This window comes from Spermophilus citellus (genome assembly GCF_964194105.1).
Source record: "Spermophilus citellus genome assembly, chromosome: 2".
Classification (NCBI taxonomy): domain Eukaryota; kingdom Metazoa; phylum Chordata; class Mammalia; order Rodentia; family Sciuridae; genus Spermophilus; species Spermophilus citellus.
The window spans coordinates 204,067,353-204,081,740 of NC_138183.1; the positions used below are offsets into that span (position 1 = coordinate 204,067,353).

Here is a 14,388-nt window from a genome sequence, read left to right on the forward strand (position 1 = left end):
ATTAAGCTAAATTTTATTATTTGTCTATGGTCATGTATTCAATAACTACATGTGATATTCCTACTCAATACAAATACTATTAATAATAGTAAAAGCAGTTCACATTTGTTGATCACTTCCATTGTATAACATATACTTCTAAACACTTTACATGTATTCATAGATTCAGTCATTTAAATTCCTAGAATAACCATTTTATGGATGAAGAAATAAGTGAGGAAACAAGCGATTAAAGTAACTTGCCCAGAGTCAAAGAGCTAGTAGTAATTTTTTCTTAGTTTTTAAAAACAGATAAGAAATGAAAAATGAATAATAATTTTTAAAAATGTGATCTCTGAGGAAATTCTATTTCATGTACCCATTAAAGACTATCATTTTATTTCACAAATTAACATCCATACCATATAAAGTAGATGAAATGGGAAAACTTTTCATAGAAAAAGTTTTGTCAGGAAATTTATTTCATCACTTAATGAAAAATGAAGTTATAGCTTTAAATATAAAATGTAGTTTTAAAATATAAAGTAAGTAGTCCTAAGTGTGCAAAATTTGCTTCTGGTATTAAATTCTAATGCACTATATTTGAGGTTTATTCTCTAAGTTATCTTAAATATAGGAAGTGTACAATTGTCAAAAACATACAAGTGCTATTTTGAATCTGAGCCTACTTGGCAACAATATTATAATATTAGATAGAAATGAAAAGACATTGATGAGGAAGATCCAGGTAACTAAAAACAAACAAAAAAAACTCTGAAGGTAAAAATTACATTTTAAAATATGACCAACTAGATTTATAGCAATTATATCCAAAGAGAAACAAGTAAAGACACTAACTTTGAGGGGGATGTCTAGAGCATTCATCAGTGATTTCTGAGTATTACAGACTAGTATATGTACCATGGGGTCGCATAATTCTTTTTAGTCTAAGTAATCTAAAAATAAACAAAAAAGAAACCTCAAAAATTGAATAGTAGGATATAACATTAGAATAAAAGTCCTTTCTAAGAAAGACAGTGACTCGGGCTGGGGATGTGGCTCAAGCGGTAGTGCGCTCGCCTGGCATGCGTTCGGCCCAGGTTCGATTCTCAGCACCACATATTAAAAAATATTCTCTCTCTCTCTCTCTCTCTCTCTCCCCCATCTTTAAAAAAAATTAAAAAAAAGAAAGACAGTGACTTCACCCTAATGTTCAAAATATATATGTACACACATTAAAATGATATATTGTCCTTATTTTTCTTGTTCTAATTCAAACTTGTGAAAGCAATATCAGGAACTAATGGTTTCAGACCAGCATTAGGCATCCACCTAGTCCTGTGTGAGGAAAGAAGTTCCTGGGAAAATATTTGAGTTCAGGACAGTCAGAATTAGTAAGAAAAGAGGGGTGGTGCATGGTGACAGCAGGGTATTCCAGGCTGAAGTTAAGGAAAGTGCCCGAGATAGGAAGGATCATGGGGTCTTTGAGGTAATTTTTAAAAAACCAAAGTAACTAAAGCAGAGAGACTAAGGGAAAGGGAGGCTGGCACCAAAAGATGGGCAGTTTAACATTTTTATTGATGACCTGAAGACAAGACTGCATGACTGTCTAACCTGCAGATGATCAAAATTGGATTAATATCCAAAGAATCAAGATTAAAATAGATACTGACCTGCTGAAATTAAAATTGTTTAATACAGCACAAAGTTAACTCCTGAATATGTTTTGAAATATCAACTGAAAAAAAAAAATCTAGACCGTAAGGGCCAAAGGACTCTCGACCCCCAACTCCCCCTACTGCCAGTGACGAGGGCGTGACTGTAGGGGCAGAGGGAAGCAGAGAAGACTCCCCACCCCCAAATCCCCCAACCGCGAACTGAGAGGGTGTGACGGTAGGGGCGGAGGGAAACAGAGGACACTCCAGACCCCCAACTCCTCCTACCACCAGCAGTATGGTTGTGACTGTAGGGGCTGAGGGAAGTAGAGGGGATCATCGACCCCCAACTCCTATTACCACCAGCAGCGACACCAATGGTCTTAGCTGCCAGATTCCGAAGGTGTGCCCACCAAAGGGGTCCGGAAAAATTAAACAATTGACTCCCAGACCACAGCTCCACAGCACTGGGGCTTAGATGAATGACAGCGAGAGTGCTCAGTAGTTAGGGAAATAGAGCACTCGGTGGGGCTGAAAGTGTAACCAAATCCTTGGGGAACTGCCTCCTGTGAGCAGGACCTGGCTGGCTGGCAGGAGGAAGGGGAGGAGGGGCCGTAGAAGTGAAACGGCTCTGGACCAACAGGATTGAGAGACTCCCAGGAACCGCCTTACAGGGATTGCTATTGACACATTGAGGGCAAAACTCAGCCCGGAGGGCACAGCTTTGCCTACGGGAAGAGAAGAAAATGGATCTCTGAGACCTAATTTTATTTCCTATTTCATTTTAATTTTTTCTCTCCCTTTTCCCTCTCTCTCTCCCCTTCCAAGTTTTACTGCTCTTTCCATTCTCCTCTATGCTATCTATCTCCCTCTCCTTCTTTCTTTTCAAGAGCACCTACCTTCCCCTTCCCCCCAACTTTCATCCCAAGCATTACGTCCTCCATTTCACGTAACTGTCTAAATACAAATAGGTGTGCGCCCTCCCCCGGTGCCTGCAAGGTAGCCGGACCTGCAACCCACCAGCAGGTCAGGCCCAGCAACCTGGGAGTGGCAGAGCCGCCCCACGCGCCTGCAAGGTAGGCGCACCTGCTACCAACCAGCAGAACAGGCCCAGCGGCCTGCCGATGTGGTAGGCACAGTGCCCCAATTGGAGGAGGAGCAGAGCCCCTGCCCGCGCCTGCGCGGGAGACTTTGCAACTATACAAGAGTAATACAAATATATAGGGGGAAAATTCAACAACACAACAGTCTCAGTAAGCAGAAAGAAACGTGAACAGTATGAAGAGACAAGGAAAGAAAGGACCACAAGCAATGCAGGTCAACTCGACGTTAGAAGAGGTAATATCTGCAGCAGATGGAATGTCAGATAAAGAATTCAGGAGATACATGCTTCAGATGATCTGGAGTCTCAAGGAAGACATTAGACAGCAAAATCAGACAATGAAAGATCTCTTCAACAATGAAATACATAAACAAATCCAGGAAGCAAAAGATCAACTATACAGGGAGATAGAGGTTATAAAAAACAAACAAACAGAAATCCTAGAAAGGCAGGAAGCAATAAACCAACTTAAAAACTCAATTGAGAATACTACCAGCAGAGTAGAACACTTAGAAGATAGAACATCAGACAATGAAGACAAAGTATTTCAACTTTAAAAGAACATAGACAGCTCAGCAAGACTGTTAAAAAACCAGGAGCAGAACATCCAAGAAATATGGGATAACATTAAAAGACCAAACTTAAGAGTCATTGGGATACAGGAAGGCACAGAGCTCCAAACCAAAGGAATGAGCAATCTATTCAATGAAATAACTCGAGAAAACTTCCCAGACTTGAAGAACGAGACAGAATCCCAAATCCTAGAAGCCTACAGGACGCCGAATGTGCATAATCATAAGAGATCCACACCTAGACACATTATAATGAAGATGCCCAACATACAGAATAAGGAGAGAATTTTAAAAGTTACAAGAGAAAGGAAGCAGATTACATTTAGGGGTAAACCAATCAGGATAACAGCTGATCTCTCAACACAGACTTTGAAAGCTAGAAGATCCTGGAATAACATATTTCAAACACTGAAAGAAAATGGGTTCCAACCAAGAATTGTGTATCCAGCAAAATTAAGCTTCAAGATGGAAGATGAAATTAAAACCTTCCATGATAAACAAAAGTTAAAAGAATTTGCAGCTAGAAAACCATCTCTCCAAAAAATCCTCAGCAAAACATTACAGGAAGAGGAAATGGAAAATAACAATGAAAACCAACAGTGGGAGGTAGGACAGTAAAGGGGGGAAAATAATCAAAGAGGAAAACAAACCATATTCAGTAACATAAATAAACAAATATGGCTGGAAGGATAACCCATATCTCAATAATAACCCTAAATGTTAATGGCTTAAACTCACCAATTAAGAGACACAGGCTAGTAGAATGGATCACAAAACATGACCCAACAATATGCTGCCTACAGGAGACGCATTTGATAGGAAAAGACATACATAGACTGAAGGTGAAAGGTTGGGAAAAATCATATCACTCATATGGACTTCGGAAACAAGCAGGAGTGTCCATACTCATATCAAATAAAATAGATTTCAAGCCAAAGTTAATCAAAAGGGATAAAGAGGGACACTACATACTGCTCAAGGGAACCATATACCAACAAGACATAACAATCATAAATATATATGCCCCAAACAATGGTGCAGCTATGTTCATCAAACAAACTCTTCTCAAGTTCAAGAGTCTAATAGACCACCATACAATAATCATGGGAGACTTCAACACACCTCTCTCACCACTGGACAGATCTTCCAAACAAAAGTTGAATAAGGAAACTATAGAACTCAATAACACAATTAACAACCTAGACTTAATTGACATATATAGAATATACCACCCAACATCAAGCAGTTACACTTTTTTCTCAGCAGCACATGGATCCTTCTCAAAAATAGATCCTATATTATGTCACAGGGCAACTCTTAGACAATATAAAGGAGTAGAGATAATACCATGCATCTTATCTGACCATAATGAAATGAAACTGAAAATCAACAATAAAAGAAGGAAGGAAAAATCATGCATCACTTGGAGAATGAACAATAGGTTACTGAATGATCAATGGGTTATAGAAGACATTAAGGAGGAAATTAAAAAATTCTTAGAGATAAATGAAAACACAGACACAACATATCGGAATCTATGGGACACATTGAAAGCAGTTCTAAGAGGAAAATTCACTGCATGGAGTTCATTCCTTAAAAAAAGAAAAAAACCAACAAATAAATGATCTCATTCTTCATCTCAAAATCCTAGAAAAAGAAGAGCAAAATAACAGCAAAAGAAGTAGAAGGCAAGAAATAATTAAAATCAGAGCTGAAATTAATGAAATCGAAACAAAAGAAACAATTGAAAAAATTGACAAAACCAAAAGTTGGTTCTTTGAAAAAATAAATAAAATCGACAGACCCTTAGCCATGCTAACGAAGAGAAGAAGAGAGAGAACCCAAATTACTAGCATACGGGATGAAAAAGGCAATATCACAACAGACACTTCAGAAATACAGAAGATAGTCAGAAATTATTTTGAATCCTTATACTCCAATAAAATAGAAGATAGTGAAGGCATCGATAAATTTCTTAAGTCATATGATCTGCCCAGATTGAGACAGGAGGATATAGACAACCTAAACAGACCAATATCAATTGAGGAAATAGAAGAAACCATCAAAAGATTACCAACTAAGAAAAGCCCAGGACCGGATGGGTATACAGCAGAGTTTTCAAAACCTTTAAAGAGGAACTAATACCAATACTTTTCAAGCTATTTCAGGAAATAGAAAAAGAGGGAGAACTTCCAAATTCATTCTACGAGGCCAACATCACCCTGATTCCTAAACCAGACAAAGACACTTCAAAGAAAGAAAACTACAGACCTATATCTCTAATGAACCTAGACGCAAAAATCCTCAATAAAATTCTGGCGAATCGGATACAAAATCATATCCAAAAAATTGTACACCATGATCAAGTAGGATTCATCCCTGGGATGCAAGTCTGGTTCAATATACGGAAATCAATAAATGTTATCCACCACATCAATAGACTTAAAAATAAGAACCATATGATCATCTCAATAGATGCAGAAAAAGCATTCGACAAAGTACAGCATCCCTCTTTGTTCAAAACTCTCGAAAAAATAGGGATAACAGGAACATACCTCAACATTGTAAAAGCAATCTATGATAAGCCACAGGCCAGCATCATTCTGAATGGAGAAAAATTGAAGGCATTCCCTCTAAAATCTGGAACAAGACAGGGATGCCCTCTCTCACCACTTCTGTTCAACATAGTTCTCGAAACACTGGCCAGAGCAATTAAACAGACGAAAGAAATTAAAGGCATAAAAATAGGAAAAGAAGAACTTAAATTATCACTATTTGCAGATGACATGATTCTATACCTAGCAGACCCAAAAGGGTCTACAAAGAAACTATTAGAGCTAATAAATGAATTCAGCAAAGTGGCAGGATATAAAATCAACACGCATAAATCAAAGGCATTCCTGTATATCAGCAACAAATCCTCTGAAATGGAAATGAGGAAAAACACTCCATTCACAATATCCTCAAAAATAGTAAAATACTTGGGAATCAACCTAACAAAAGAGGTAAAAGACTTATACAATGAAAACTACAGAACCCTAAAGAGAGAAATTGAAGAAGATCTTAGAAGATGGAAAAATATACCCTGTTCATGGATAGGCAGAACTAACATCATCAAAATGGCGATATTACCAAAAGTTCTCTATAGGTTTAATGCAATGCCAATCAAAATCCCAACCGCATTTCTTGTAGAAATAGAGAAAGCAATCATGAAATTCATATGTAAAAATAAAAGACCCAGATAGCAAAAACAATGCTAAGCAGGAAGTGTGAATCAGGTGGTATAGCGATACCAGACTTCAAACTATACTACAGAGCAATAGTAACAAAAACAGCATGGTACTGGTACCAAAACAGGCGGGTGGACCAATGGTACAGAATAGAGGACACAGAAACCAACCCACAAAACTACAACTTTCTTATATTTGATAAAGGGGCTAAAAGCATGCAATGGAGGAAGGATAGCATCTTCAACAAATGGTGCTGGGAAAACTGGAAATCCATATGCAACAAAATGAAACTGAATCCCTTTCTCTCGCCATGCACAAAAGTTAACTCAAAATGGATCAAGGAGCTTGATATCAAACCAGAGACAAGGCATCTGATAGAAGAAAAAGTTGGCTACGATCTACATACTGTGGGGTCGGGCCCCAAATTCCTCTATAGGAACCCCATAGCACAAGAGTTAATAACTAGAATCAACAAATGGGACTTACTCAAACTAAAAAGTTTTTTCTCAGCAAAAGAAACAATAAGAGAGGTAAATAGGGAGCCTACATCATGGGAACAAATCTTTACTCCTCACACTTCAGATAGAGCCCTAATATCTAGAGTATATAAAGAACTCAAAAAATTAAATAAGATAACAAATAACCCAATCAACAAATGGGTCAAGGACCTAAACAGACACTTCTCAGAGGAGGACATACAATCAATCAACAAGTACATGAAAAAATGCTCACCATCCCTAGCAGTCAGAGAAATGCAAATCAGAGAAATGCAAATCAAAACCACCCTAAGATACCATCTCACTCCAGTAAGATTGGCAGCCATTATGAAGTCAAACAACAACAAGTGCTGGCGAGGATGTGGGGAAAAGGGTACACTTGTACATTGTTGGTGGGACTGCAAATTGGTGCAACCAATTTGGAAAGCAGTATGGAGATTTCTTGGGAAGCTGGGAATGGAACCACCATTTGATCCAGCTATTCCCCTTCTATTCCCTAAAGACCTAAAAACAGCATGCTACAGGGACACTGCTACATCGATGTTCATAGCAGTACAATTCACAATAGCAAGACTGTGGAAGCAACCTAGATGCCCTTCAATAGACGAATGGATAAAAAAAATGTGGCATTTATACACAATGGAGTATTACTCTGCATTAAAAAATGACAAATATAGAATTTGGAGGGAAATGGATGGCATTAGAGCAGATTATGCTAAGTGAAGCTAGCCAATCCCTAAAAACCAAATGTCAATGTCTTCTTTGATATAAGGAGAGTAACTAAGAACAGAGTAGGGAAGAAGAGCATGAGAAGATGACTAACATTAAACAGGGATGAGAGGTGGGAGGGACAGGGAGAGAGAAGGGAAATTGCTTGGAAATGGAAGGAGACCCTTAGGGTTATACAAAATTACATACAAGAGGAAGTGAGGGGAAAGGGAAAAATAATACAAGGGGGAGAAATGAATTACAGTAGAGGGGGTAGAGAGAGAGGAGGGGAGGGGAGGGGAGGGGAGGGGGGATAGTAGAGGATAGGAAAGGCAGCAGAATACAACAGACATGAGTATGTCAATATGTAAATCAGTGGAAGTGTAACTGATGTGACTCTGCAATCTGTATACGGGGTAAAAATGGGAGTTCATAACCCACTTGAATCAAAGTGTGAAATATGATATATCAAGAACTATGTAATGTTTTGAACAACCAATTAAAAAAAAGTAAACAAAGGCATAAAAATAAATTTTAAAAAAATCTAGGTAAGATGCACCCAATTAAGCAGTTAAAAATACAAAAAAAAAAAGTTAATCAAAATAATCAAAAGTGTAATAGGGACACCAAAGATGCTAAAATAATCTTAAACTCTTGCTAGAAGCAGATGCCCAGAACAAGAAACCTAGTCCCATTGTACTCTATAATGGTTTGACCACAATGAAGGTCTACATTCAGCTCTAAGTAGTCAGAGGGTACTAATAAATTAGAATATATTCAAGATGTTACAGGTCTAGAAAAGGAAACAAAATGATTTATTCTAGTATGGCTTGGTAACCCAGAGCAACATGATTGGTTTGCTCAAATATTTTAGGAGCTACCATGTAAAAGAGGAAGTAAGATTTATATTATAGTTACAAAGAGAAGAATGGTCAAAAAGTATAAATTAGAGGCAAATTTCAGTTGGGTGTAAGAATGTCTTACCATCCAGAAGTGGAAATGGGTGATGTATGTGAGCCTCTTCGCTGAAGTTTGAAGTGTTTAAAATGAGAAGTTCATCTATTGACTAACAGATTCTTCTTGGGTGGGAAGTAGAGTAGGTGACCTTGAACCTAATATTGAGAGTTTTCCAAATGAAACTTAAACTTCTTCTAAATTTCCTGTACCAACTTAATAAAAATGCAATAATACTCGAATAAATCAATTGGAAACGGAGACCCAAGAAAAGCACAGACCAAAGTAGGGCTAAAAGTTTAAATGCTGCTTTGGACCAAGAGTAGTAATTTGTGAAAAATATGATGAAACAAAGGATTTGGGGCTACAGCAGCTAACTGTGGAAAAGTGAGAAAATAAGAGTTACTTTAAGGTTTGGTTGTATAGCTTTCTCTCAGCCTTGATTGCCCATGTCTGATGTTAAGAATGTCTTCTTTTCCCTGGTACAGGGAGAGTACCTTTACATTGGGTTTTATCTTCTGCTTTCAGGAAGAAAAAGGAAGGTAGAGTGCATTTCTTAAACCTCTACTTTTTAAGTGCCTATAACCCCAAATAATCCTTGTACCAAAGTGGCATATTTTGCTACATTGATCACCAACATCTATTTACAAGGAAGCCTTAGTTGCTTGTTTTTTGAGTTAGAAAATGTTTCCCTTTGTTTCTTCATTTTTTTCAATCTGGTGTTCTAACTTTGAATGATAAAGTTTATAATCTCAGGCAACATATTAACTTGTTTTTCTGTAATTCACTTGGTATCCAGGAAACCTCATCATTTGACTCCTTAGATTAAAATACAACAGTATTTAGCCAAGATAGCTGGAATAGTGATTCTCAATCTGGTTTAGGAGGAAGAACCTTGAATTTACAGTTTATTTTGAAAACAATAAAATATTGCTAAATATTAATGTCTAATACTAGCCTAAAAGTATATCTGTTATTTCTATGTAATATAAGACTTCAATCAAGAATAAATGTTCAAAAAGACAATCTGTTGAGGCCATCCTTTAGTCACTAGCCACAGCTTTTAAAGTATCTATCTTTGGTATTTTACCCATTTTTTGTCATATATCATCAGTTAAGTCACTTACCCATTCCCCTCCATGAGCTGCTTCAGGATAAGAGCTAAGTTCTCTCTTTTAGAAAATACATAGGTACATAATGTTTTCTAAATGAATGCAATAAATACTGTTGACAGCTTTTGTTTTTTTAATTATTCACTGAGTAATTCCTTGACTTTTGTTTATTTGTCCAGTCATCTAGTAATGACTTGGAGATAAGTAGAAGTTAAAAACACATATGGAAGAAAATAACACAAAACTGTAAAACCTTATCATTGATGTTTATATAAAATGGGAAACATTCACTATTTGAAATTAACAAAATACCTCTAAATCATTAAACAATAGTATTGCATAGGAACTTAATTTGCAAACCACTGGCATAAAATTCATCAAAAAAACACAAACCTGTAGTCAAGATTTCTCAAAGAACTAACAGCTCTCAAAACTACTTTGTCACTTTTAATATAGTCCTTTCTAGCAAGATAGAAATGTGCTTTCAGAAACATTTGAAGGTTTTTCTAGATAAAGAACTGTTATTTTGAAACTCAAAAGCTCATCAAGGATTCCAAAAATGCCATTCTCTAGTGGGTGGTACATACAGTTGATCACTTCTTTGTCTAACAAATGAACTGTTGTAGTTCAAATATTTCTTATAAAAATATAACAACCACATCATGGCTAACTGGCATACACACACAAAGATACCCCAGAACCAAAACCCAAATCAAAACCAAAAGTCCACAAAAACTCTCTGCAAATTTAAACCACAATCCATTCATAAAAGGATTAAAGCAAAACTGAAAGTGCAACAAAATGACTGACTAGTTGACAAGTAATGAAACATTTAGAAAACCTCTCTGAAATTTGTTCTCCATCAAATTAGCTTGCAAAAGATACTTATAATTGAAATGGTCATCATCTATTTTCATGCCAACTTTAATCTCAGTAATAAGTACTAAGTACTACAAGTAGTTCCCTAAGGAAACTGACACTTATTGCTTAGTCAAACTCTACATCTCTAAGCAGGTCTCAACCACATTTCAAGATAGAAAATTAACACGATACATAGTGGAACAATTAGCTAGTCAGAGTCATTAGAGTTTGGAATAGCTATTCTGGGATGAAAGATTTTTCCATATATTTTATTGGTGCATTACAATTATACATAATAATGGAATTTGTTACATATTTGTATATGCACCCAATCCAACAACATGATTTGGTCAATATATGTCCCTAGTATTTCCCCTTTCCCTCTCCTTCTCTGGGCCCTGATGCCTTTCCTCTACTAAAGACCTTAATCAGAAAAAAGAAAAGAAAAAAGAAAAAAGAAAGAAAAGAAAAATCCCCACTACCACAACAAAAACTATCTATAAAACAATCTTGGGAATTAGTGGATTTCTAATAGCATCAATGTGTTTACTAAAAACTTTTCATATTTAGAAAAACACACTACACTTGCAAGAATTCTGTGTGGATCTCCCAAGTCTTCGGGGGAAAAGGAGGAGAAAGGAAGTGTGTATTTAGATAAAAACCAAGAGGGATCGAGTGACAAAAAATTAACATATTTTTGAAAAATACAATCATATTCTGGAGGACAATATTTAGCAACTGAAGTCAGGCAGCATAAAGGAGAAAATTCCATACTATTTTTGAGTTCTGAATTCAAAAGGCACCACTTTTCTCAGAGGAATGGCTTCAATATAGAGGACACTACTTCAGGATCTTTGGTAGCTCAGGCCCCAGGCAAATTCTGAACAGCTGAAGCTCACTTTACAGCCACAAGAATGCTGGGAGGTGAGTGGTAATGATAAATTCAAAAGGCACCACTTTTCTCAGAGGAATGGCTTCAATATAGAGGACACTACTTCAGGATCTTTGGTAGCTCAGGCCCCAGGCAAATTCTGAACAGCTGAAGCTCACTTTACAGCCACAAGAATGCTGGGAGGTGAGTGGTAATGATAAACTTCTGCTGAGGTGTAAGAATTACAAAGAATTGGAGGTGTTACTGCAGCTTCATAAATACACCAGAGGAAATAAATGAATGTTGGGCACTGTAAAACAGGACAGGATCAGAATATGACAGTGCCTATTTAAGGAAGTTGGGGCTATATTTCAACAATGATAGCAAATCCACATTTTATAACACGACACAAATAACTGAAGAGGGAGTTTCAAAAACTAACAGGGGTTTCTTTCCCTTCTGTGTAATCACTACAATTATTATTAGCAAGAAAACTACCCCTCCTGCGCTGGGTCTCAAGGCAGCAGCTAGTTTGACAATCAAAGGCCCTAGGCTTTGGGTGTGCTAAGAACGACTTGGCTTTCCTGAGCTGAAGCCCCAAGTAAAGGGTTTCTCCTCAGGAGAGTGGCACTCGGGGAGGCGCAGCCCCGCGTGCGGTCCAGGTGCAGGCGCCAGCTCTCCGCCTCAGCCCCTCCTCAGTGCACATGCACTTGTAACCAACAGCTAAATCCGCAGGCCGACTGACTGCGCCGGCGGCAATATTCAAAAAAACGGTTCTGGGCTCCAGGAGGAAAACCTTCTCTCCCAGACTCCCGGAACCACCTCCAAAGCGGGGCAAGCACCTCACCCTGGGCACTGGAAACCGCCGGGTGGAGATCGGAGTACACCGAGAGGCCTCCCAAGCCAGCCCCGCGCCCCAAGTCCAGGCCTGGAAAAGGCCTAGCTCCCCGAATTCCCGCTCAGCCGTCGAGGCCTGATCGGGGTTTCTACTTCCTGCTCGAGGGGCGTGGAGCAGCTAAGCTGGGGTACGGCAAGAGGACAACGCAGCGGAGCTCACCCAAGTTCAAGGCATCGCGCTCCAGGCGTGAGCGACGCCGCCTCGGCCCCGGGCTCAGACCAGCAGGCGGCGGCTCGGCGGCCGACCCGGTCGCACCTCAGTGACGCGAGGCCCCGCCCCCCGGCGCGTTGCCTGGAAACGGTGCTCCGACCTTTCCCCGCCCGGCTTTGCCCCACCTCTCGCGGCTAGCAGCCAGCGGCCCAGAGGTCTGAGCGCCGCGAACCTGCTTAAGCCCCTGCGGTTGTGATTGCCCAGGCCTAGCACCCCGAAGCACCGAAAGCCTGACGGGCTGCTCCAGGCACGGGTCCGTGGGGGTAGTCTCGGGGACTGCCTGGCCGACTCCCGCCTCCGCATCGGAGGGAGGCAGCACTGCGAGTCCCGGGTTTGGTCGAGGGTTGGGTTCCAGGCCACCACTTCTCCCTGGGATCACAGAAGACTCGCTTCTCGTTCCGATTACAGCTACACAAAGATCATCTCCTTCCTCCGTTATGAAATGGGGTCGATCATGGTCACCTGGCTGGGTTGTTAAGCGTAAAGGAGAACGTGTGGAAAGCATCAAGCCTTATTAGGAACACATGTGGGCGATATCACTGCTTTTCAGAACATTTTAGTCAATAATTGATGTCCATTAAGCATGTGTTGTTGTGTTTCAAATACTGCGAGAAGGCATTTTTACAGGCATCACTCTTGTTTAAGTAGTTTGCTCAAAGTTATACAGGAAGTAAACGGCAGAGCAAGGATTTAAACCGAAGTATGGCTGATACTACTGTCTCTATGCCTAGCAGATAAATTAATGTTTGGGCGCCTGAATCCTTTCATCAGTCATTTGTAGATTTAGTAGGTAAGGAACTAATCAAGTACTGGGGAAGGAAATTTACCAAATGATGCTATGTCCATGTACAAGTATACTACAATGAATCTCGTTATGAAAATAATGCACAAATTAACATAATAATAATAGAAGGGAGATCAGCTGAGTAGAACAAATGGATGGGGGAGGGTGGAGGAGAGGAAAAAGGAAGGTGCTAGGGAAGGATTTTGAGCAAATTACGTAATGGCATACTGAATCCCACTATTATGTTTAATTATAATGCACCAATAAAAATTTCTTCAAAAAAGCCTAATCCTGTCCTTTAAAAATAAATAAAATCCATTGACTGCTTGCTATGTGTCAGACCTTGTTCTAAGAACTCTAAAGGTATTAATTCGTTTAGTTCTCACAGCAATCCTAAGAGGTAGGTATAAATATCCTCATTTTATAGATGAAGAACAGGCTTAGGTCAAATTTTCCAAGATATTTCAAATGAGTAAGGAGTAGCACCAGATTCAAACCAAAGCCTATTGAACTCTGAGCCTGAGCTTTTAACTCTTGTTTTAAACTGCCTCAGTAAGATGGTAAGACTTCATCAAGGTGACTCTGTTTGTCCACCATTGTCTCCCTGACAATCAGCACAGCGCCTAGCTTGCTGTTCAAAGTTTGACTACTTGATAAATATGTGAACACTGGGAAGGCAAAAAACTTAAGACTGAAATTATTAAAAATATTGAAATTAATGATTTGGTAAATAAAAAGAATATTTAATTGAATTGAACAAGTTCTATATTTCAGCCAAATCTGGGCCTGGGAGTCAGAAATAATACTCTGTAAAAATTGCCTTTAATTGCCAAATGTTTTCTCTAATATGCAGATACTAATTCACAATACGTGGGGGCACTAGGGAAGAATAGTATTATCTTTAGGTAGAGGGAAGTGATGGGAGGGAAGGGGAGGGGATGTGGGGATAGGAAAG

General features: G+C 38.8%; 1 protein-coding gene across 4 annotated transcripts in view; it reads right to left on the reverse strand.

The window, feature by feature from the left end:
- RNF141 (ring finger protein 141) overlaps positions 1-12,733 on the reverse strand; it is a 45,597-nt gene extending 32,864 nt beyond the window's left edge. For 2 of the 4 annotated variants that reach the window (XM_081274846.1, XM_081274845.1), the window contains exon 1: positions 12,599-12,733. The gene's annotated coding sequence lies outside the window, so the exon portion shown is untranslated. The remainder of the gene's footprint in view (positions 1-12,598) is intronic. The other 2 variants (XM_081274848.1, XM_081274847.1) reach the window with 2 other exon arrangements.
- Positions 12,734-14,388: the final 1,655 nt, after the last annotated feature.